Consider the following 25,620-nt stretch of genomic DNA (forward strand, 5'->3'; position numbering starts at 1 on the left):
AGTCATGCAATAAAATAAAATAATATTTATAAAAACAGAAATATAAGAAATAAAGTTCATGAATGATTTGATTCTTAAATAGACAAAAAAATATCAGTCTTGTTAACAGTAAACTCATATGATATTCAGGTGCCTACACATTTGATAAAAATGAGCAATTCGATATTGTGTCTAATTTAGCAATGAATACTTCCCTGGTAACTGAGTTGGTAAAGAATCTGCCTGCAATGCAGGAGACCAGGTTTTGATCCCTGGTTCAGGAAAATCTCCTGGAGAAAGAAATGGCAACCCTCTCCAGCATTCCTCCCTGGAAAATCCAATGGACAGAGGAGCCTGCCAGGCTACTGTCCGTGGAGTCGCAAGATTTCAACATGACTTAGCAATTAAATCGCCACCACCACTTACAAAAAAAAAAGAAAAATAATTGCTTATACCTATTAGACACAAAAATTGAAACATGCACATGAATGAATTTAATAGTGAAGGAATAGGATCCACATTTGTAAAATCTTGTTGAAAGACATAAAACACAATGAACCAATTAAAACCAAATCATAATGCTAAACAAAAAGACTTACTATTGTGAATATGCTAGTTGTTAAAAAATGAATGAGTAGGCCTCTCACCTTCTGAGATGGCTCCTGCTGTCTGTGGAGTGGGTTTCTCCCAAGGCCGTTCTCTCCTTCTGAGATGGACTGCATTCTGTCTATTGAATGTGTATCTCTCTAAATAAATCCACTTCTTACCAATCAATTTCTCTCTCACTAAATTCTTTCTGTGATGAAACATAAAGAACTTGAGCTTCATAAAAATAAAAGAAAAAGAATGAGCAAGTGTTAATACAGTTCTAATAGAATCCCAATAGAGCTGAAATTCTGGGGAATAAAAGGGAGTGTTTCTGAGAGCAATTGAAAAAAATAAAAACAAAAGACTTTATGGTTTGTAAGGAAAAGAAAATGCCTAAGAATCACCAAGAACATTTTTAAAAAGAGTAGTGAACAGAACCTTTATCAGATACCACAGTTTATTTTAAAGCCTCTGTGCTTTATATATCATCGGCATTGAGTTCAGTTCAGTTACTCAGTTATGTGACCTTATGAACTGCAGCATGCCAGGCTTCCCTGTCCATCACCAACTCCCAGAGTTTGCTTAAACTCACATCCTTTGAGTCACTGATGCCATCCAACCATCTCACCCTCTGTCCTCCCCTTTTCCTCGTGCCTTTGATTTTTCCCAGCATTAGGGACTTTTCCAATAAGTCAGTTCTTCCCATCAGGTGGCCAAAATATTGGAGCTTCAGTTTCAGCATCAGTCCTTTCAAGGAATATTCAGGACTGATTTCCTCAAAGATTGACTGGTTGGATCTCCTTGCAGTCCAAGGGACTCTCAAGAGTCTTCTCCAACACCACAGTTCAAAAGCATCAATTTTTCAACTCTCAGCTTTCTGTATGGACCAACTCTCACATCCATATGTGACAACTGGAAAAACCATAGCTTTGACGAGACATACCTTTGTCAGTTAGAAATGGTATGAACCTGACAGAAGCAGAAGATATTAAGAAGTGGCAAGAATACACAGAAGAACTGTACAAAAAAGATCTTCATGACCCAGATAATCACAATGGTGTGATCACTCACCTAGAGCCAGACATCCTGAAATGTGAAGTCAAGTGGGCCTTAGGAAGCATCACTATGAATAAAACTAGTGGAGGTGATAGAATTCCAGTTGAGCTATTTCAAATCCTAAAAGATGATGCTGTGAAAGTGCTGCACTCAATATGTCAGCAAATTTGGAAAACTCAGCAGTGGCCACAGTACTAGAAAAGGTCAGTTTTCATTCCAGTCCCAAAGAAAGGCAATGCCAAAGAATGTTCAAACTACCACACTATTGCACTCATCTCACATGCTAGTAAAGTAATGCTCAACATTCTCCAAGCCAGGCTTCAGCAATACGTGAATCGTGAACTTACAGATGTTCAAGCTGGTTTTAGAAAAGGCAGAAGAACCAGAGATCAAATTTCCAACATCCACTGGATCATTTAAAAAAGAAAGGGAATTCCAGAAAAACATCTACTTCTGCTTTATTGACTATGCCAAAGACTTTGACTGTGTGGATGACAATAAACTGTGGAAAATTCTGAAAGAGATGGGAATACCAGACCACCTGACCTGCCTCTTGAGAAACCTGTATGCAGATCAGGAAGCAACAGTTGGAACTGGACATGGAACAACAGACTAGTTCCACATAGGTAAAGGAGTACGTCAAGGCTGTATATTGTCACTCTGCTTATTTAACTTATATGCAGAGCACATCATGAGAAATGCTGGACTGGATGAAGCACAAGCTGGAATCAAGATTGCTGGGAGAAATATCAATAACCTCAGATATGCAGATGACACCACCCTTATGGCAGAAAGTGAAGAAGAACTAAAGAGCCTCCTGATGAAAGTGCAAGAGGAGAGTGAAAAAGTTGGCTTAAAGCTCAACATTCAGAAAACTAAGATCATGGTATCCAGTCCCATCACTTCATGGCAAATAGATGGGGAAACATTGGCTGACTTTATTTTGGGGGGCTCCAAAATCACTGCAGATGGTGATTGTAGCCATGAAATTAAAAGACGCTTACTCCTTGGAAGGAAAGTTAGAACCAACATAGACAGCATATTAAAAGCAGACATTACTTCGCCAACAAAGGTCCGTCTAGTCAAGGCTATGATCTTTCCAGTGGTCATGTATGGATGTGAGAGTTGGACTATAAAGAAAGCTGAGCACTGAAGAATTGATGCTTTTGAACTGTGGTGTTGGAAAAGACTCTTGAGAGTCCCTTGGACTGCAAGGAGATCAAACCAGTCCATCGTAAAGGAGATCAGTCCTGGGTGTTCATTGGAAGGACTGATGCTGAGGCTGAAACTCCAATATTTTGGACTCCTGATGTGAAGAGCTGACTCATTGGAAAAGACCCTGATGCTGGGAAAGATTGAGGGCAGGAGGAGAAGGGGACAACAGAGGATGAGATGGCTGGATGGCATCACCAACTCAATGGACATGAGTTTGGGTAAACTCTGGGAGTTGGTGATGGACAAGGAGGCCAGGCGTGCTGTGGTTCAAGGGGTTGCAAAGAGTCGGACATGACTGAGTGACTGAACTGAACTGAACCTTTGTTGGTGAAGTAATGTCTCTTCTTTTTAATAGGCCGTTTAGGTTGGTCATGGCTCTTCTTCCAAGGAGTAAGCATCTTTTAATTTTATGGCTGCAGTCATCAACTGCAGTGATTTTGGAGCTCAAGAAAATAAAATCTGTCACTGTTTCCATTGTTTCCTCATCTATTTGCCATGAAGTGATTGGACCAAATGCGATAATCTTTTGTTTTTTGAATATTGAGTTTTAAGCCAGCTCTTTCTCTCTTCTCTTTCACTTTCATCAAGAGGCTCTTCAGTTCCTCTTCACTTTCTGTCATAAGGGTGGTGTCATCTGCATATTTGAGGTTATTGATATTTCTCCCAGCAATCTTGATTCCAGCTTGTGCTTCCTTCAGCCCAGCCTTTCGCATGATGTACTCCGTATATAAGTTAAATAAGTAGGGTGACGATATACTGCCTTGACGTACTCCTTTCCCATTTTGGAACCAGTCCGTTGTTCCACGTCTGGTTCTAAATGTTGCTCCTTGACCTGCATACAGATTTCTCAGTAGGCTGGTAACGTCTGGTATTCCCATCTCTTGAAGAATTTTCCACAGTTTGCTCTGATCCACACTGTCAAAAGCTTTGGCATAGTCAATAAATCAGAAATAGATTTTCTCTGGAATTCTCTTGCTTTTTCTATGATCCAGCAGATGATGGCAATTTGATCTCAGGTTCCTCTGCCTTTTCTAAATCCAGCTTGAACATCTGGAAGTTCTTGTTTCGTGTACTGTTGAAACCTAGCTTGGGAAATTTTGAGCATTACTTTGCTAGCGTGTGAGATGAGTACAATTGTGTGGTAGTTGGAACATTCTTTGGCATTGCCTTTCTTTGGGATTGGAATGAAAACAGACATTTTCCAGTCTGTGCAGCACTTTCAAAGCCTCATCTTTTAGGATGTGAAATAGCTCAACTGGAGTTCCATCACCTCCACTAGCTTTGTTCATATTGATGCTTCCTAAGGCCCACTTGACTTTGCATTCTAGGATGTCTGGCTCTAGGTGAGTGATCACACCATCATGGTTATCTGGGTCATGAAGATCTTTTTGTATAGTTCTTCTGTGTATTCTTCTCACCTCCTTTTTTTTTATTCCATTTATTTTTATTAGTTGGAGGCTAATTACTTTACAATATTGTAGTGGTTTTTGTCATACGTTGACATGAATCAGTCATGGATTTACATGTATTCCCCATCCTGATCCCCCCCTCCCACCTCCCTCCCCACCCGATTCCTCTGGGTCTTCCCAGTGCACCAGGCCCGAACACTTGTCTCATGCATCCAGCCTGGGCTGGTGATCTATTTCACCCTAGATAATATACATGTTTTGATGCTGTTCTCTTGAAACATCCCACCCTCGCCTTCTCCCACAGAGTCCAAAAGTCTGTTCTGTACATCTGTGTCTCTTTTTCTGTTTTGCATATAGGGTTATTGTTACCATCTTTCTAAATTCCATATATATGCATTAGTATACTGTATCAGTCTTTATCTTTCTGGCTTACTTCACTCTGTATAATGGGCTCCAGTTTCATCCACCTCATTAGAACTGACTCAAATGGATTCTTTTTAACGGCTGAGTAATATTCCAAGGTGTATATGTACCACAACTTCCTTATCCATTCGTCTGCTGATGGGCATCTAGGTTAATCTCTTCTGCTTCTGTTAGGTCCATACTGTATCTGTCCTTTACTGTGCCCATCTTTGCATGAAATGTTCCCTTGTTATCTCTAATAATTTTCCTGAAGAGATCTCTAGCCTTTCCCATGCTATTGTTTTCCTCTATTTTGTTGCTTGATTACTGAGGAAGACTTTCTTATCTCTCCTTGCTATTCCTTGGAACTCTGTATTCAAGTAGGCATATCTTTCCTTTCCTCCTTTGCCTTTATCTTCTCAGCTATTTGTTATGCCTCCTCCGAGAACCATTTTGCCTTTTTGCATTTCTTTTTCTTGGGGATGGTCTTGATCACTGCCTCCTGTACAATGCCATGAACCTCCATCCATAGTTATTCAGGCACTCTATCAGATCTCATCCCTCGAATTTGTTTGTCACTTCCACCATATAATCATAAGGGATTTGATTGATATGGAAAAATAAAGCATTGAAATAAACTAGCGTATCCAGAAATGGATTCAAGTATATGTGAGAACATAGCCCATGGAAATTGTTCACTAAATGTTATAATCAGCATCACCACATTTATGATTATCGTACCATTATTATATGATATCTAATATCATCATTATCATCACACTCTCCTAACACATAGTTCCTAACAATGAGCAAGCTTATACCATTGTTGTTTGAATGGAGCTGATATAAAAGTGAGGCATTAATAATTAAACTACATAAGAAAAATGGATCTGGAGAACAACATGAAGGTTTTTAACCAGTTGTCATATATTTGTAGACAAATGAAGTAATACATGTAAAAACTCTTCACAGATGATAAAGTATTTATGTGTAATTTTGACAGCATAATTTTGTATTCTGCAAGGTCAGAGGACCTGAAACAGTGATTTACAGTACATATGATGCATACATTTTGGTAAACCTACTAAATCGTTGTTCTGTCTATAGGCATAAATAAGATAATTTGGTGTTTCTATATGTTCAGCCAAGTTTTTGTGGATAAGGCGTCAAGAAGAGGGCATTTGTTAACATACTTGACTTCAAGGAACATACAAGCTCACACAACGTGCACCTATAATGCATTAATTCTGTTACACACTACTTCACTTCATATGCATTTTCTCAACACATTTCATCAGGAGTAACAAAAGAAAGTGAAATCTGTTTTATTTCTGATGATGAATTACTCACTGTTGACTTCTTATAAACCCTGGGGTATTTTTTACAAGCTATTTTGAGCTTTTTCATCCTGTCTTAATGGCCTAAAGAGTTAAAAAAAAAAAAACATTTTATAGGTTAATTAACTTTGTTTGTTAATCTATACCTCCAGAAATCAGAACAATAAATACATCACTTTATGCTTTAATGGAGAAGAGTCATTACAGTAGTAAGGAGTGAGAAGTGAGGACGTTTTCTAACTGTGCTCCGAGCGTCTTCAAAGTTTGTGATTTCTATATCTGCATGCACTTAGTATGGCCCTTTGGACAATAACAAGAGCTTTGCTTTCCTGTTTTGCTTCTGTCAATACCATGGAAAGACCTAATGTCACCACCATTTTGAAGCCTTCATATCATCCTATAGGGCAATTCCAAGGCTGCTGTGAAGGATGCTGGGCGCCTCACCTTTCTACGTAGAAGTGCTCTGAGTTTGTGGTTGAGATTACAGATCATATGGGGAAAAATAAACCTATTTTTGTTATAGGCTGTGACTCAGATTTTAAGTATATGGTTTTAAAAATCCCACGTTATTCTTCTGTCGGGTACCATTGCTTCAGACTGACTCGAAGAACAAAGATCCACAAGATCAGAAATATAATTAAGTTCCCACTATGTGTCGGGTGCACAATTGTGTCCTCAGCACTAATTCCCTGTCATTTAGGTATTATGACAAAAACAGAGACTTTTAACCTCTGCTAAGAACAGAAACAGAATTGGAAGACTTTACATAAACATTCAAAAAATTATCTGCAATTAAATTTCTGCAGTTTTTTCTGTCATAGAAAATAGGATTAGAGAGTTGTGACTTCTAAACAAATGCAGTGCCCTTTTGACATTCTGTACTTGAACTTAAAAAATAAATAACCATATATTCATGTGCTAAAGATACTCCTGCTGTAGGAGAATATAGAAGTGTGACATATTAGTACAATATTTTACAGCCAATGCTTCATTGTTTGTGAGGGCTCATTGGCAGTGTTTCTGCAAATTAGGATGAGGAAAAAACGATTCAAATATGACAAAAATTTTTTAACTTCTGTAAATCTTACTTTTAGCGCAAAGGAAGAAAAATATTTCCTTGAGAAAATCTTTATTATTTTGTTCCTTTTGTATCATCATCATCAATTAGAGCAATCCTGGTAATTAAAATATCAATTGATAGAAACATAACAAAAATTCATTTAAGCAAAAAATAAATGAAGGAAACTTCAAAAAGAAGTCAAAGCTATGGTTTTTCCAGTAGTCATGTATGGATGTGAGAATTGGACTATAAAGAAAGCTCAGTGCTGAATAACTGATGCTTTTGAAATGTGGTGTTGAAGACTCTTGAGAGTCCCTCGGACTGCAAGGAGATCAATCCAGTCAATCCTAAAGGAAATCAGCCCTGAATATTCATGGAAGGACTGATGCTAAAGCTGGAACTCCAATACTTTGACCATCTGATGAGAGGAATTGACTTATTGGAAAAAACCCTGATGCTGGGAAAGATTGAAGGCAGGGGGAGAAGCGGATGACAGAGGATGAGATGGTTGGATGGCATCACAGACTCGATGGACATGAGTTTGAGGAAGCTCCAGGAGTTGATGATGGACTGGGAAGTCTGGCATGCTGCAGTCCATGGGGTCACAAAGAGTCGGACAAGACTGAGAGACTGGACTGAACTGAAATGAAGAATATATCCTTGAAAAGTTCAAGAAAAATTTTCATGTGAAGCTGAATCTGGAGTTTCAATAGCAGTCAGCAAGGCCATGACATTTTCTCACCATCCCACAGTTCTTCTTCCTTTATTGGCTTCATTCTCCATTTGACTCTCTTCATGTGGTAGCTAAGTTGCTTCCTGGAAATTGAGGTTTAAGTGATCCTTAGCATTTTTGTCTCAGAAAAGCATTTCTCACCATGTATTCATGTCAGTCTCCACAATATGATCTAATTAGAGCTGCACTAACTTCAGCTTCAACAACTGTCCTTCCAATAAATACTCAGGGTTGATTTCCTTTAGGATTGACTGGGTGGATCTCCTTGCAGTCCAGGAGACTCTCAAGAGTCTTCTCTAACACCACAGTTCAAAAGCATCAATTCTTCAGTGCTCAACCTTCTTCATGGTCCAACTCTCACATCTGTACCTGACTACTTGAAAAACCATATCTTTGACTATACGGACCTTTGTCAGCTAAGTAATAGCTCTGCTTTTCAATATGCTGTCTAGGTTTCTCATAGCTTTTCTTCCCCGGAGCAAGTGTCTCTTATATTCATGGCTGCAGGTCCTGTCTGCAGTGATTTTGGAGCCCAAGAAAATAAAATCTGTCACTGCTTCCAATTTTTCTCCACCTATATGCCATGAAGTGATGGAACCAGATTCCATGATCTTAGATTTTTGAACGTTGAGTTTAAAGCCAGCTTTTTCACTCTCTTCTTTCACCTTCATCAAGAGGCTCTTTTTTCCTTTTCACTTTCTGCCATTAGAGTGGTATCATCTGCTTCCTATAGTGTTAGTTGCTCAGTCATGTCCAACTCTTTGTGACCCCATAGACAGTAGCCCACCAAGTTTCCTGTCCATGGAAATCTATAGGCAAGGATACTGGAGATGGTTGTCATTCCCTTCTCCAGGGGATTTTCTTGACCCAGGTATTGAACCTGGGTCTCCTACATTGCAGGAAGATTCTTTACAATCTAAATCACCAGGGAAGCTCATCATCTGCATATGAGTTTTTTATATTTCTCCCAGCAATCTCGATTAAATCTTGTGATTCATTCAGCCCGGTATTTTGTATGATGTACTCTGCATAGAAGTTAAATAAGCAGGGTGACAATATACAGCCTTGACCTACTCTTTTCCTAGTTTTGAACCAGTCTGTTGTTTCATGTCCGGTTCTAACTGTTGTTTCTCAACCTGCATACAGGTTTCTCAGGAGACAGTTTAGGTGGTCTGGTATTACCATCACCTTAAGAATTTTCCACAGCTTGTTTTAGTCCACACAGTCAAAAGTTTAGCATAGTCAATGAAGCAGAAGCAGATGGATGTTTTTCTGGAATGTTCTTGTTTTCTCTGTCATCCAATGGATAGTGGCAATTTGATCTCTGGTTCTTCTGCCTTTTCAAAATCCAGCCTGTTCATCTGGAAGTTCTCGGTTCATGTACTACTAAAGACTAGCTTGAAGGGTTTTGAGCATTATTTTGCTAGTTTGTGAAATGAATGCAATTGTATAGTAGTTTGAACATTCTTTGCCTTGACTTTCTTTGGGATAGGAATGAAAATGGACCTTTGCCAGTCCTGTGGCCAGTGCTGAGTTTTCCAAGTTTGCTGGTGTATTGAGTGCAGCACTTTAACAGTATCATCTTTTAGGATTTTTTATAGCTCAGCTGTAATTTCATCACTTCCACTAGCTTTGTTCTTAGTAATGCTTCCTAAGGCCTGCTTGACTTCACTCTCTGGAATGTCTGGCTCTAAGTGAGTGACTACACCATTGTGGTTATCCAGATCATTAACACCTTTTTTGTAGTTTGTCTGTTTATTTTCCAAATTCTTCTTAACATCTTCTGCTTCCGTTAGGTCCTTGCCATTTCTGTCTTTTATTGTACCCATCTTTGCATGAAATGTTCCCTTGGTATCTTCAATTTTCTTGAAGAAATCACTGGTTTTTCCCATTCTGCTGTTTTCCTCTATTTCTTTGCACTGTTCACTTAAGAAGGCGTTCTTGTTTCTCCTTGCTATTCTCTGGAGCTCTGCATTGAGCTGGGTATATCTTTCCTTTCCTCCTTTTCCTTATGCTTCTCTTCTTTGCTCAGCTATTTGTAAGGCCTCCTCAGACAGCCACTTTCCTTCTTGCATTTCTTTTTTTGGGGGATTGTTTTGGCCACCACCTTCTGTACAATGTCATGAACCTCCATCAATAGTTCCTCAGGCCCTCTGCCTACCAGACCTAATCTAACAGGGCATCATGTCCTTTCTGTGGAAAGTTATCAGGTTTGTTCCAAAAAAGAAATGAGGAGAAAAGTTCTTACACAGAAATAATAATGATCAAAAAAAAAACCACGAAAGATACACATTTGAGAAAAATGCATCAAGTATTTGACTTGTTTTTGGAACAGAACTTTTTGAGTTACAGGTATAAGACTATACCTTCAAATCTTTTCCAAAGATTTTCTATTCCAAACACCTATACCACATTTTGTTTCCCTGTGTAAATCTATTTTGGATCCAACAATGCAGGGCAACGGGTAAATCTGGTGAACCATGTGTTAGAAGGGAGGCAGAGGGAGTTGGGAGACAAAGGTCCAGGTAGTTAGTCACCAGTGAAAATATATTTAAATTGGGTGGTTCATTATAGAAAGCTGGAGTCAGAATTGAAACACCCACTCAGTTCCATTTCAGAAGTGGGCAAGAAAATAAATGCAAATCAGGAAAATCATACTAGTTTATCAAGGAAAATAAAACTGGAAATTGGAAAATGCAATGGAATTTAGTAAGATGGTAGGAGTTTAGTGAGAGCAATTATGTGCCCAAATGAAAGCCATTTAGAAGGATCTGATATAATGAAAGATGGGAAATCTAAGTTTAAAACTCTCTCATCAAAAAGAGAACATAAACTCATTTAATATTCATAAAAAGACTGAGGAAAAACATACTGGAGTATAATCAGAAGTGCAGTGCTCAAATGTCATCGTTAGCACAAGTTTCTTATCATTAAACACATGAAAGAGATCCTTAAAAGAAAATATGATAAGGTTCATTCTCTAAAATTGTCCTCATTTTCCCTTAGGACTTTCTTAAAGATAGAATTAAATTTTCAGTGTCCTCAAAACTTTGTTATGCTTCTTAAAAGTAAAAATGATATTTTTCCTAAGTGACATTTTTTCTAATACTTTTTATGATGTCATGTGAACAGAATAACACCAGGCATCCAAAGAGAGATCTTCACTACTGCACAAAAATTGGTGGCAAAGTTCCTATATAGTGGAGATGCCTCCTTAAGGATCTAGATTTTCAGACAAATCTTATCTATCTAAAGAATGACAAAGCCTCCACTTATTTGTGGCATAAGTGGTGTATATTTAAAATGCAAAAATAAGCCATAAAGCTTTGGATCTTTAGCACTTTGACTAGTATATGTGCCTTGTTTTTCACATTTAGGAAAAAGTGCCAGAATTTTGTTAATATAATTATCCCAAATATTTCAACACATGATTTTAAGGAGCAAGCCCATGAACTTTGCAGAACTATGAACCCTTTACCTTGAGTAATGGAGGTGTTAATATTTAGTTTTTCAAATTCAGTATATTGTCTATTAAAGGGATTGGCTAAAATACAGGTCTGACTCAGTCTCTGTGAAGCTCTGGGTGCAGGAGATCTGGGTCACGCAGATCTGTGGCAAAGGTCCTCTTGGAGGAGGTCGCCATTAAACCCACCATCCAGGTGCCAAGCAGATGACCCACAAAAGAAGAACAATTATATAAAAGAAATTCTCACACTGTTAAGAAAGTTCTAGGACCCACGATTGATTTCCCAACCTGGGGATCTGGCAAAGAGACTGAAAATCCCAGGGAATTTGACTTTGGAGGCCAGTGGGATCTGATTATAGAACTTACATAGGGCTGGGGAAACAGACTCTTACAGGGCACAGACAGAACCTTGTGTGCCCCAGGACCCAGGAGAAAGGAGCAGTGACCCCACAAGACTGACCGAGACTCGCCTGTGGGGCCCAGGAGCCTCGGGCGGAGGAGTGGGTTGGCGGTGGGATGCTGCAGCGTCGGGGGCACCAAGGACGGCAGTGCCTCACAGGGCCTTTTGAAGGTCACTGGTATCTTCCTTACCTCCACCAGAGTTTGGTCTCAGGTCAAATAAGAAGGAGGGAACACAGCTCCACCCACAGACAGAAAATTGGATTAAAGATTTTCTGAGGGTGGGCCCGCCCATCAGAACAAGACCCAGTTTCCCCCACTGTCAGCCTCTCCCATCAGGAACCTAAGGCTTTTATCCTTATCTTCAGAGGGCAGATAAAATGAAACCCACAGTCACAGAAAACCAACCAAACTGATCACACAGACCACACCTTGTCTAACTCAATGAAACTATGAGCCATGTCATGTAGGGCCCCCCAAGATGGACGGGTTATGGTGGAGAGGTCTGACAGAATGTGGTCCACTGGAGAAGGGAATGGCAAACCACTTCAGTATTCTTGCCTTGAGAACCCCATGAACAGTATGAAAAGGCAGAAAGATAGGACACCGAGAGATGAACTCCCCAGGTCAGTAGGTGCCCAATATGATACTGGAGATCAGTGGAGAAATAACTCCAAAAAGAATGAAGGGATGGAGCCAAAGTGAAATCAATGCCCAGTTGTGGATGTGACTAGTGATAGAAGTAAAGTCCAGTGCTATAAAGAGCTATATTACATAGGAACCTGGAATGTTGGGTCTGTGAATCAAGGTAAATTAGAAGTGATCAAACAGGAGATGGCAAAAGTGAACATCAACATTTTAGGAGTCAGTGAACTAAAAGGGACTGGAATGGGTAAATTTAACTCAGATGACCATTATGTCTACTACTGTGGGCAAGAATCCCTTAGAAGAAATGGAGTAGCCATTATAGTCAACAAAAAAGCCCAAAATGCAGTACTTGGTTGCAATCTCAAAAATGACAGGATGATCTCTGTTCATTTCCAATGCAAGCCACTCAATTTCAGAGTAATCCAAGAATCAAGATTGCCAGGAGAAATATCAATAACCTCAGATATGCAGATGACACCACCCTTATGGCAGAGAGTGAAGAGGAACTAAAAAGCCTCTTGATGAAAGTGAAAGAGGAGAGTGAAAAAGTTGGCTTATTGCTTACCATTCAGAAAACTAAGATCATGGCATCTGGTCCCATCACCTCATGGGAAATAGATGGGGAGGCAGTGGAAATAGTGTCAGACTTCATTTTTTTGGGCTCCAAAATCACTGCAGATGGTGATTGCAGCCATGAAATTAAAAGATGCTTACTCCTTGGAAGGAAAGTTATGACCAACCTAGACAGCATATTAAAAAGCAGAGACATTACTTTACCAACAAAGGTCCATCTGGTCAAGGCTATGGTTTTTCCAGTGGTCATGTAGGAATATGAGAGTTGGACTATGAAGAAAGCTGAGCACGGAAGAATTGGTGGTTTTGAATTGTGGTGTTGGAAAAGACTCTTGAGAGTCCCTTGGACTGCAAGGAGATCCAACCAGTCCATCCTAAATGAGATCAGTCCTGGGTATTCACAGGAAGGACTGATGCTGAAGCTGAAACTCCAGTACTTCGGCCACCTCATGCAAAGAGTTGACTCATTGGAAAAGACCCTGATGCTGGGAGGGATTGGGGGGAGGAGGAGAAGGGGACAACAGAGGATGAGATGGCTGGATGTCATCACCAACTCGACGGGCATGAGTTTGAGTAAACTCAGGGAGTTAGTGATGGACAGGGGAGTCTGGTGTGCTACAATTCATGGGGTCACAAAGAGTCGGACACGACTGAGTGACTGAACTGAACTGAACTGAACTGATGCTCCAACCAGTAATGTTAAAGAAGCCGAGCTGAATGGTTCTATAAAGACCTACAAGATATTCTAGAACTAACACTCAAAAAATGATGTCCTTTTCATCATAGGGGACTGGACTACAAAGTAAGTAACCCTAACCTGGAGTAACAGGCAAATTTGGCCTTGGAGTACAAAATGAAGCAGGACAAAGGCTAACGGAGTTTTGCCAAAGGAATGCACTGGTCATAGCAAATACCCTCTTCCAGCAACACAAGAGAAGACTCTACACATGGACATCACCATATGGTCAATACTGAAATCAGATTGATTATTTTCTCTGCAGCCAAAGATAGACAAGCTCCATACAGTCAGCAGACACAAGACCAGGGGCTGACTGTGGCTCAGTAAGGAACTCCTTATTGTAAAATTCAAACTTAAATTGAAGAAAGTAGAGAAAACCACTAGACCATTCAGTATGACCTAAATCAAATCCCTTACAATTATACAGTAGAAGTAACAAATAGATTCAAGGGATGAGATCTAATAGAGTGCCTGAAGAACTATGGAGGGAGGTTCATGACATTGTACAGGAGGCAGGGATCAAGGTCATCCTCAAGAGAAAGAAAGGCAAAGAGGCAAAATGGTTGTCTGAGGAGGCCTTGCAAATAACTGAGAAAAGAATAGCTAAAGGCAAAGGAGAAAAGGAAAGATATTCCCATTTGAATGCAGAGTTCAAAAGAACAGCAAGGAAAGAATAGAAAGTCTTCTTTGGTGATCCATGCAACACAATAGAGGAAAACAATAGAGTGGGAAAGACTAGAGATCTCTTCAAGAAAATCAGAGATACCAAGGAAATATTTCATGCAAAGATGGGCAAAATAAAGGACAGGAATGGTATGGACTTAACAAAAGCAGAAGATATTAAGAGGAGGAGGCAAGAATGCACAGAAGAACTGTACAAAAAAGATCTTCATGACCCAGACAATCACGATAGTGTGATCACTCACCTAGAGCCAGACGTCCTGGAATGCAAAGTCCAGTGGCCTTCGGAAGCATCACTACAAACAAAACTAGTGGAGGTGATGGAATTCCAGTTGAGCTATTTCACATCCTAAAAGATGAGGCACTTAAAGCGTTGCACTCTATATGCCAGCAAATTTGGAAAACTCGGCAGTGGCCACAGGGCTAGAAAAGGTCAGTTTTCATTCCATTCCCAAAGAAAGGCAATGCCAAAGAATGTTCAGACTACCACACAATTTCACTCATCTCACATGCTAGCAAAATAATTAGCAAAATTCTCCAAACCCGGCTTCAACAGTATGTGAACTGTGAACTTCCAGATGTTCAAGCTGGATTTAGAAAAGGCAAAGGAACCTGCAATCAAATTACCATATCCGTTGGATCATAGAAAAAGCAAGAAAGTTCCAGAAAAATATCTACTTCTGCTTTATTGATCACGCCAAAGCCTTTGACTGTGTGGATCACAACAATCTGTGGAAAATTCTTCAAGAAATGGGAATACCAGACCACGTTACCTGCCTCCTGAGAAATCTGTATGCAGGTCCACAAGCAACAGTTAGAACTGGACATGGAACAACAGACTGGTTCCAAATTGGGAAAGGAGTACGTCAAGGCTGTATATTGTCACCCTGCTTATTTAAATTATATGCAGAGTACATCATGCAAAATGCGGGGCTGGATGAAGTACAACCTGGAATCAAGATTGCTGGGAGAAATATCAATAACCTCAGATACTCAGATGACACCACCCTTATGGCAGAAAGTGAGGAAGAACTAAAGAGCCTCTTGATGAAAATGAAAGAGGAGAGTGAAAAAGCTGACTTAAAACTCAATATTCAGAAAACAAAAATTATTGCATTTGGTCCCATCACTTCATGGCAAATAGATGGGGAAACAGTGGAAACAGTGACAGATTTTATTTTGGGGGGCTCCAGAATCACTGTAGATGGTAACAGCAGCTATGGAATTAAAAGATGCTTACTCCTTGGAAGAAAATCTATGAAAAACCTAGACAGCATATTAAAAAGCAGAGACATTTCTTTGCCAACAGAGATCCATAGAGTCAAAGCTATGGTTTTTCCAGTCATCATATATGGATGTGAGAACTGGACTGTAAAGAAAGCTGAATGCCAAAGAATTGATGCTTTTGAACTGTGTTTTGGAGAAGACTCTTGAGAGGCCCTTGGAGACTCTCCAAGGAGATCAAACCAGTCAATCCTAAAGGACATCATCCCTGAATATTCATTGGAAGGACTGATGCTGAAGCTGAAACTCCAATACTTTGGCCATCTGATGCAAAGAACTGACTTATTGGAAAAGACGCTGATGATAGGAAAGATTGAAGGCAAGAGGAGAAGGGGATGACAGAGGATGAGATGGCTGGATATCATCACTGATTCGATGGACATGATTTTGAGCAACCCCCGGGAGTTGATGATGGACAAGGAAACCTGGTGTGCTACAAAGACCATGTGCTTTGTGACCATGGGGTCACAAAGAGTTGGACATGACTGAGCGACTGAACTGAACTGAACGAAAGGGACTGGCATTTGTTATCACAGTTTTAATGATGGAAAGAATCTCTGATACTTCACTTTAATTGGTCTTAACTCAACAGCTTTGTAATTTTCAAAACCCTCTACTAGGAAATTGAAAATAATAGAAACTATTTATATGCTTTATACAAAGAAAAAATAACATTTCTTAAGTTTCCCAGTGGTCCTTCTGTTCTAGATTTATTGATCCATTTATTTCACAAAGACTAACTTAACAACTACTATTTTGCCAGTATAAATGCCTGCAAGTATTATTTCAATACACTCCACTAAGGGACGCTAAAGGCACATTTTAAAGGGAGGGTGTGTGTGTGTGAAAGTCACTCAATTGTGTATGACTCTTTGTGATCCCATGGACTATACAGTTCATGGAAGTCTCTAGGCCAGAAAATTGGAGTGGGTAACCTTTCCCTTCTCCAAGGCATCTTCCCAACCCAGGAATGGAACTGGGGTCTCACATGTTGTAGGAGGATTCTTTATGAACTGAGCCATCAGGGAAGCCCCAAAGGGCTGGTTCAGTTCAGTTCAGTTCAGTCGCTCAGTCGTGTCCGACTCTTTGCGACCCTGTGAATCGCAGCACGCCAGGCCTCCCTGTCCATCACCAACTCCCAGAGTTTACTTAGGCTAAATTATTGATACATTACTCCTTTCCATCTTCTAGGTGAGAAGAATCCTCCCCAGTATACAATTTATTCTCAAACATTTACATTTCCTTAGCTTAGAGTGGGACCAAAGGTAGCACTCTGCTTGCACTTTGACCCAAAGAATTTTGATAACTTTCTATATGATGCAAATCAAATGGATATAATTATTTAGTCAAGTTACATAGTTTTACCTTTACTTAACTGACAATGAATTGTTTATGTGAGTATAGACTCATATTTTGACATTATAAGAAGATACAAATGGATTTAATTTGAACATGTTTCCATGACAACGGGAATCGCCGACCCAGTGGACATGAACTGAAGCAAACCTTGGAGAGGGTGAAGAACAGGGAAGCCTGGAGTGCTGCAGTCCGTGTGGTTGCAAGGAGTCCAGCAGCAGGACTGAGGTACTGGGTAGTGACAACAAAGTCGCTGTTTATGGTGCTGTATTTCCAGGGGTTGCTTTAATGAGAAGCCAGGATCTCACAGAATAAAAATCAGAAAATAAGATGAAATTTCCAAATGTAAGCATCAAAAGCTCTTCCTTTCTTCCCATGATGACACTCACCACAAGAGTCCGTTATATTGATTGATGGAGGAATGAGATGAAAAGGTGATGCAGAAGATACTTTCTCTGCACAGGAGAACAGCCTGCATAGTGGAGAAAAGATCTATCTCATAAACTGTGCTTGGGGTGTGCAATTTCCAGTCCTCAAGATGCCAGCAGCCATTCAGACACCTGCCTTCATCACATTAACTCAGAAGCATACTGGTATCACAAAGCTTAATGTGAATGGACTCTGGGAAATAATAGTGCCTGTGAAGAATTACATGCAAAAGTTAAACACAAAATAACTGACTCTTTGGGGATTAGAGAGATTTATAAGAGCAAGTACCATGCTGTTTGGTGCTTCCCACGTGGCACTAAGGTAAAGAACCCACTGGCCCAATGCAGGAGACATAAGAGACATGGGTTCAGTCCCTGGGTTGGGAAGATCCCCTGGAGAAGGGCATGACAATCCACTCCAGTATTCTTGCCTGGAGAACCCTGTGGACTGTGGAGCCTGGTGGGCTATAGTCCATAGGGTTGCAAAGAGCTGGACACGACTTCACACACACACACACACCATGTTGTTTGGTGATAAGAAGTTTACCAAAAAGAAACAGCAAACAGGTCCAAATAGCTCACCTGCTAAGTGCATAAAGCCAAACTAAAGATAACAAGTTTCAAGATAAATAAACTATCTACATTTTCTCCCATGGATGCAAATTGAAACTTCATTTTCAGTAAAAATTTTTATCAACACGATGGAAAATTGAATAAGAAAAATTTGGATCATTTCATGCAATACACTACAATTATTAGAAAAAAATTATTTCAAGAAATCAGTGGGATAATTTGGTAGTCAAGTGTAGCTGCAAGGCCTTAAAAAGGACTCATGTTTTATGGTTTTCTAAATAAAGTTCTGTGGAAAGGTAAATCTTTTTTCAGGCTGATTTACTTCAGAACTGTGTTCATGATTCTCATATAACTGTTCTCCAGTGAAAATGAAAGTGTTAGACACTCAGTCTTGTCTGACTCTTTCTAACCCCATGGACTGTAGCCCACGAGGTTCCTATGTCCATGGAATTCTCCAGGCAAGAATACTGGATGGATAGCCAATATCTTCTCCAGGGGATTGAGTGATTGAGGCTGGGTCTCCTGCATTGCAGACTCTTTACCATCTGAGCCACCACGGAAGCCCAGCAATTAAGACCCTTTTGCTTTCCAGCCCATCCTGCAGCCTTGGAATTTTATTTGCCTGACTTTACCTACACTGTGCTCACAGCCGGGTCTGGGTCCTGGCCCCCAGTAGCCTGTCCGCTCTGACACGCACCCCTACATGTTCCTCACCTGTTGAGTTTTCTCACTCCACTGTTCACCGTTCCTCCTGCTGCCACACTTACCTTTAGGACGAGCGTTTTCTGCAGCTCCCTGTTTAACTGGGACAATAATCTGCAGAAACACATCCCATAGAACTCAGCTCTTATCTTCCACAGAATATAACTAACGGCTGCCTGTAGAAAACACTCTCCTACGTAAAAGCAACTATTTTTCAGCCTTATTACAGATTACTAAAATGTGACATTATAGTGACCTATGAGGGCATAATGGTTCAAACCATCCACAAGAATGTGAAAGCAAATAAGACTGTAAATTCTGACATGGAACTCCAGTTTATTCGACTCTTGTGTTTCCTCTGCTGTGATTCTCACTCCCTTCATGATAGGAGAATGTGTAATCATAAATCTGGGTTGGCTGCAGTGTCAAAGCCAGATTACACTGGGGGAAGAAGCAAGTCCCTGCTCCATTGGAGCCGACAAAGACGATAGCATCAGTCTGACCCTTTAGAGCCCCATTCTTCGGGCGTCACTGCTGTCATCTCTCATGGAGAGTGTGAGCAGACCTTCCTACCATGTTTTTGCCCAATAGAGTGGCATGTGTTTGCAGAACATCTTGTTTTCCTCTTATTCATATTTTGACTTGGCATTTATAGCAGCTGGGTGGAAAAAAAGGAAGCCACAGTCTGATCTGTCTGCAACAGACAGTCTAATTAAACTGGAGGGGAGGTCCAGATGCACAAAGCCGCTCAACTGCTCATAATACAAAACATGGCAGCTTCAGCTTGGAAAAATGGAGCAAGATGGTGCCAACAACTTCTGCTCACTGAGCTAGCTGAAGTATGTAATTATGTTAAGTTCTCTCATTTTAATTCCAGTTTCACATATATTGCTGATGCATTTGAAAAGAGCCTAGAAGGCCATTATTTGAGCTGTGATAGAAGACTGATATACATTTGATTCACAAATGCTGTAATTTTTTTTCAAAGTCAGAATTTTCAATATTAAAAGTGCTATTTTATAAAATAAATACACACAGAGTTTTATCATCTTAAAAAATTTTTTCTCTATGTGATTAAAATCAACATCAGTTCTTTGATACTTAAGAACCCCATGAAATGAGAGTTCTAACGGCTGTCAGTAACACTGGAATCCTGAAGCAAACCTTTGTGAACATGAACAGAAGCACAGACCGCTTGCATCTCTAATGGCAAATCCTCTCTGTCAAGCTGCTTGACAACCTGCACTTCCACTGTAGCATTATTTTTTCAAACTACTATGGGCATTCATGTTGCTACTGTGGGATGCTGATCTCACACTGATCTGTGTGTCTACTTTACCCCATCCCGCCTCCAAAGTTACAAAGGCTACAGGCATGGCCACCTCTCCTGTCTGTAGGTGAAGCATGCTGTATTCAAAGTCCACTGTTTCCAAATAATTTATAAGCTTCATGCCACCATTTGAATGGTAAAAGTCTCAAGAGACAAATGCTACAAAATTATAATTTTCAAAAATTTCTTTGAAGACCTGACAACACAAAGAACTCTGAAGGAAACAAATTCCAAAATGCACCAAGCCCTTTATAGGAGAGAAGTTATTTATGTCTGTTCCATTCCTAGCAAAATGAAGTGAGGAGCAGTGGTAACAATATCAGCAAAAGGATCACATGATCACATGCATCATGTGATTCATGGTCAAGAGAGGAGACAGTCAATGGAAATGGACAAAGAGATGGACTAGATGGACTTTAAATATGATAAAAATTCAAAAATTCTAATGGAAAAGTATACAATATGCACAAAGAAAGGAAAAAGATCAAGAGAGATATAGAAGTTATAAAAAAGGAAATATTACTTGTGATAGATAAATCAAGATAACTTATATAAGTAATGCATACAATACATTAAATGTAGTTCTAACATGTAATACAAAATATATTCCCAGTTAATAAAATGGAAAACAAGACACACTTTAAGTGTTACTTAAGTACAGTAAGTTAAAAAAATAAAACTATGTGACATCTCATTCAAGATGACTAAGGCATCACAAGAGATATATCCCCTACTTTTTGAAATTCCATTTTAAGAATAGGTGGTTTAAAAAGGGAATAAACCCAAAAAACAAAAAGAGAAACATATTGGAAGTTGAAGCCATATGGAAAAAGCAGTAAGTGATTTCACAGATCCAAGAAAACCAAATCCTAATCTAACATATTGTAACAATGAAATCTGAGAATACCTAGGATGACCCAGTGCATTCTAAGGAACCAGTGACTCAGGAATTGGTAGTATTGGGTACTTATGGAAGTTGGAATAAAAGTGGTAGAATAAAAGCAGGAAGATCAGTCAAAAAACTAATCTCCAGGTCATCTCCTTTCATCTGCAGAGCTGAGAACTTGCTGTCTTCCCTCCTCACATGTATATCAGCTAGGCGGATGACTGTTGGCTCATTAATATGAGAGGGCAAATTAGAATATCTCTGATCTGAGTTGAAGTTCAGAGTATTATACTAAAAAAAATGAGAAAATTGAGGGGAAATTTAGTAACTAAATATATTTGCCACCCCATAGACTGTAGCCCCAAGCCCCTCTGTCCATGGGGATTCTCCAGGCAAGAATACTCAAGTGGCTTGCTATGCCATCCTGAAGGGGATCATCCCAATTGAGGGCTCAAACCAAGGTCTTCTGCATTGCAGGCAGATTCTTTACAATCGGAGCCACAAGGGAAGCCCTGTTATCTCACCAGAATCTCAGAACTGAAAGTTGTAATTTTGTACAGCAAGCTACTTGAGTTTTCCTGGAAGTCTGGCCAGCCCACAGAAAGATTCTGAAGGCTTTGCCTAGGGAACGGCATTGGCAGATTACCCCGCAGGGAAGCCCATAGTCTATTCCACATGCATAGAGAACCCATTTGGATTTTCAGTGCCCCTCTTTTAAATATGAGTCTACTGTCAAAAATGAACAGACATTTGAAAGATATCTCTATTATGAAAGATAAAAGCCAAGATGAATAGAAATAAGTAATAGAGAAAATAGATTGGAGAGAGAGATGAAAATCACACATACACACACGTATACACACAAAATTGGATAGATACTATCAGAGAAGTAAGGGGAATATGAACATATTGAAGAAAGAAACATTTAGAGAACAAATAAATGAGTCTTTGGAAAATAGATAAACGATGTTAGAAATGAAAACATCAGTAATATAAATGAGAGATAAAGCTGGGGAAACTTCCCAAGAAGTAGAATAATTAGATAAAATATAGTAAATTTTTTAAAATAATAAACAAGAGGGCCGATCTGTGGTTTTTAACATCCAAATAATAGGTGATTCAAAAAGAGACAGCATAGAAATGGAGAGAGAGGAAGAAAAAGGCAAAACAATTCAAGAAAATGTTGCAGGTCTCAAAGTCATGATTCCACATTGAAACACTCCCCAGGTGCCCAGTGCAATATATGAATATAGTCAAGATCAATAGGACTGTCTTATACAGTCACACAGGTTGTAAACTGCACAACTTTAGGGGCAAGTGTCACTGATAATATGGATGAACTTCCTTTGACATGTGCCTTTTGCAATGGCGCCCTGGATTTTTGTAGTGCAGCAGTTCTTCTCAGCAATGTACCCCACACTGAAATTTTAGAAAGCAGAATAAAAAAAAAAAAAGACTCCATGAGATTTCTGAGGGAGGTATAATGCTTTATGTGAAGACAGAAGATTTTTCAACAATACCGAGACCCTAGAAAACAATGGAGGAATATCTTAAAAGACTCAGGAAAAATGTTTTCCCACTTGCAGTCCTATAAGGAGTCAAGTGATTATGCGTGACCACCAAACACATAAACACAAAGATCTGCTCATTCTTGCGAGTTAGAAGGTGTGACTCCCAGTATGCTTGGAAGCTCCTGGGTATTGATTCAGCATCATAGGGAAGGAAAACAGAAATATGGAACAATAGGATCCAGGAAACTGGAGATCCAAATTGAGAGAGATTAACAGAACTTTTAGTGTGATACTGTGGGGAGATATCAATATGAAAACCATGAAACCGAGGGATGAAGCAATCTAGGTTGGAGCAAGAAACTTCTGGAAAGAATTTCTTCAAAAAATGTGAAATTTATGGAAAAACTCGGGCTTCCCTAATAGCTCAGTTGGTGAGGAATCTGCCTGCAATGCAGGAGACCCCGGGTTGATTCCTGGGTCAGGAAGAACCCCCGGAGAAGGGATAGGCTATACACTCCAGTATTCTGGCCTGGAGAATTCCATGGACTGTATAGTCCATGAGATCACACAGAGTCGGATACGACTGAGTGACTTTCACTCACTCATAGAAAAACTGACTAAATGAAATGCATGCATACATGCTCAGTCGCTTCAGTTGTGTTCAACTCTTTATGACCCTGTGGACGGTAGCCCACCAGGCTCCTCTCATCAGAGATTTTGAGATCTCTGATGTAGCAGAGATTCTCCAGGCAAGAATACTGGAGTGGGTTGCCATTCCCTCCTCCAGGGGATCTTCCTGACCCTGGAATCAAACTTGCATCTGCCTAAGTCTCCTGCATTGCAGGCAGATTCTTTACCCACCGAGCCTAGGAAGCCCGCAAATGATGGGAGAGGTTATCTGTAAAATTAGGGAACAAATCGGGACTAAATAAGTGTGTGTGTGGTTTAGTTGCTAAGTTATGTCTGACTCTTGGGAACCCATGGACTCTAGATTGCCAAGCTCTTCTGTCCATGGGATTTCTCAGGCAAGAATACTGGGGTGGGTTGCCATTTCCTTCTCCAGGGGATCTTCCCAACCCAGTAATCAAACCTGGGTCTGATGTGTTTGGAAAACTAAACATTTTTAAAGGGTAATTATTAAGCCTAAGAAAAATAAACATGCCCAAGAACGAAAAGTACTCAAGGGATGCTATAGGACTCGTTTGGGAAGGAAGTCATATAATCATAATAGTTACAATAATATGAATATTAAATATTCATCTTAATAAAATTAGAATAGAAGGATAATGGCAACATGGAGAGATAGAAAGAGAGGGAAGGGATGACAGGGTTATGCATAAAAAATAGTCAATCTTCCTCTTCCATACTAGGAAGTAAATTGATAAAGCCAAAAAAGAAAAATTCAGAAGTAGTAGAGATGTAGAGGTACTACTAAAAGAGTTCAGTTCAGTCGCTCAGTCATGTCTGACTCTGTGACCCCATGAACCACAGCACGCCAGGCCTCCCTGTCCATCACCAACTCCCGGAGTTCACCCAAACCCATGTCCATAGAGTCGATGATGCCATCCAACCATCTCATCCTCTGCCGTCTCCTTCTCCTCCTGCCCTCAGTCTTTCTCAGCATCAGGGTCTTTTCCAATGAGTCAGCTCATCGCATCAGGTGGCCAAAGTATTGGAGTTTCAGCTTCAACATCAGTCCTTCCAATGAACACCCAGGACTGATCTTTAGGATGGACTGGTTGGATCTCCTTGCAGTCCAAGGGACTCTTAAGAGTCTTCTCCAGCACCACAGTTCAAAAGCATCAATTCTTCAGTGCTCAGCTTTCTTTATAGTTCAACTCTTACATCCATACATGACCACTGGGAAAACCATAGCCTTGACTAGATGGAGCTTTGTTGGCAAAGTAATGTCTCTGCTTTTTAATATGCTGTCTATGTTGGTTCTAACTTTCCTTCCAAGGAGTATGTGTCTTTTAATTTCATGGCTACAATCACCATCTGCAGTGATTTTGAAGCCCAGAAAAATAAAGTCAGCCACTGTTTCCCCTGTTTCCCCATCTATCTGCCATGAAGTGATGGGACCGGATGCCATGATGTTAGTTTTCTGAATGTTACTAAAAGTGTAAGAGTTGCAAATGGTTGCCTCTGAAGTGGGAAGCAGGGAGTGCGACTGTGGTACACTTGTTTGAAAAGGTCTGTGGCACTATTGCTATTTCTTTCTTTAAAATGTGTGCAGAGTATGAAAACCTGCTCTAGAGATTGCCTGTGGGGTCTTCTAAGTAGTCATCAGTTGTACAAATCGTATTAGGATTTATGGTAGCTGTATATACTTGCATGGATTGCTTCCTCAGTGCCTGATGTGCATTTCTGTTTTTTTCTGAGAATTGTCAACTGATTGTTCAGTCAATTTGCTTAATTCTTATTAGTCCTGGTCCCTAGGATGAGACACTGTAGCTTCAATGCACGTACATCTCTGGACTTTATTTGACAATGTTCTATCAGACACCACAGTGATGATACTTTAACTGATTTCAAGCACCTCTGCCCAGAACTTCATAGCTCTTTGAATCCTGTCGTTTGGACTATAGCATTTTTTCAGTTAAATTTTTCAGGTGTCATTTTTCAGGTAAAAATCTGTGGAGTGGACTAGATACCTTGATTTGTGCTTTGGCTTCAGAACTTACTTTTTCTATGATGTTTGGCCATAACTTAACCAAGCTGAGCAAAGTTTATTGATTTTATAAAGTGATATTAGTAGTACTACCTACCACAAATGATTAAAAGTTAAATGAAATAATGCATGTAATGAGTTTACTGCAATAGTTGGCATTTAGTTAATTCAAAAGCTGTATTAGCGAGTATTTTTACTGCCTTCTCAGATCCAAGCTTTAATATCTATCACCCCCCAAGTCCCTCAGCCGCCCTATTAGCCTACAGTACCGTTTCCAGGTTCACCAGCTGCCTCACGTCTTGGAACTCTGGAGCTTATGCAGGCAGAACCGGAGGGGCTGTCTGTGGCTTTTTTTCAAGTCTTTGAAACAAGTATGCAAATTGGATTTAAACAGTCAGCTTGAATTACCTATGAGAAAAAAATTTTAGCACTCAGAAACATCTTCTATAAAAATGACAAAGAAACAAGATCGTGATCAAATATAGTGAAAGCAAACTAAAATTTTCAAAGGTACACGGTGGTTTAGTCGCTAAGTCATGTTGGACTCTCTGCGACCCCATGGACTATAGCCTGCCAGGCTCCTCTGTCCATGGG

The sequence above is a fragment of the Cervus elaphus genome, chromosome 17 (genome assembly GCF_910594005.1).
Source record: "Cervus elaphus chromosome 17, mCerEla1.1, whole genome shotgun sequence".
Lineage (NCBI taxonomy): Eukaryota > Metazoa > Chordata > Mammalia > Artiodactyla > Cervidae > Cervus > Cervus elaphus.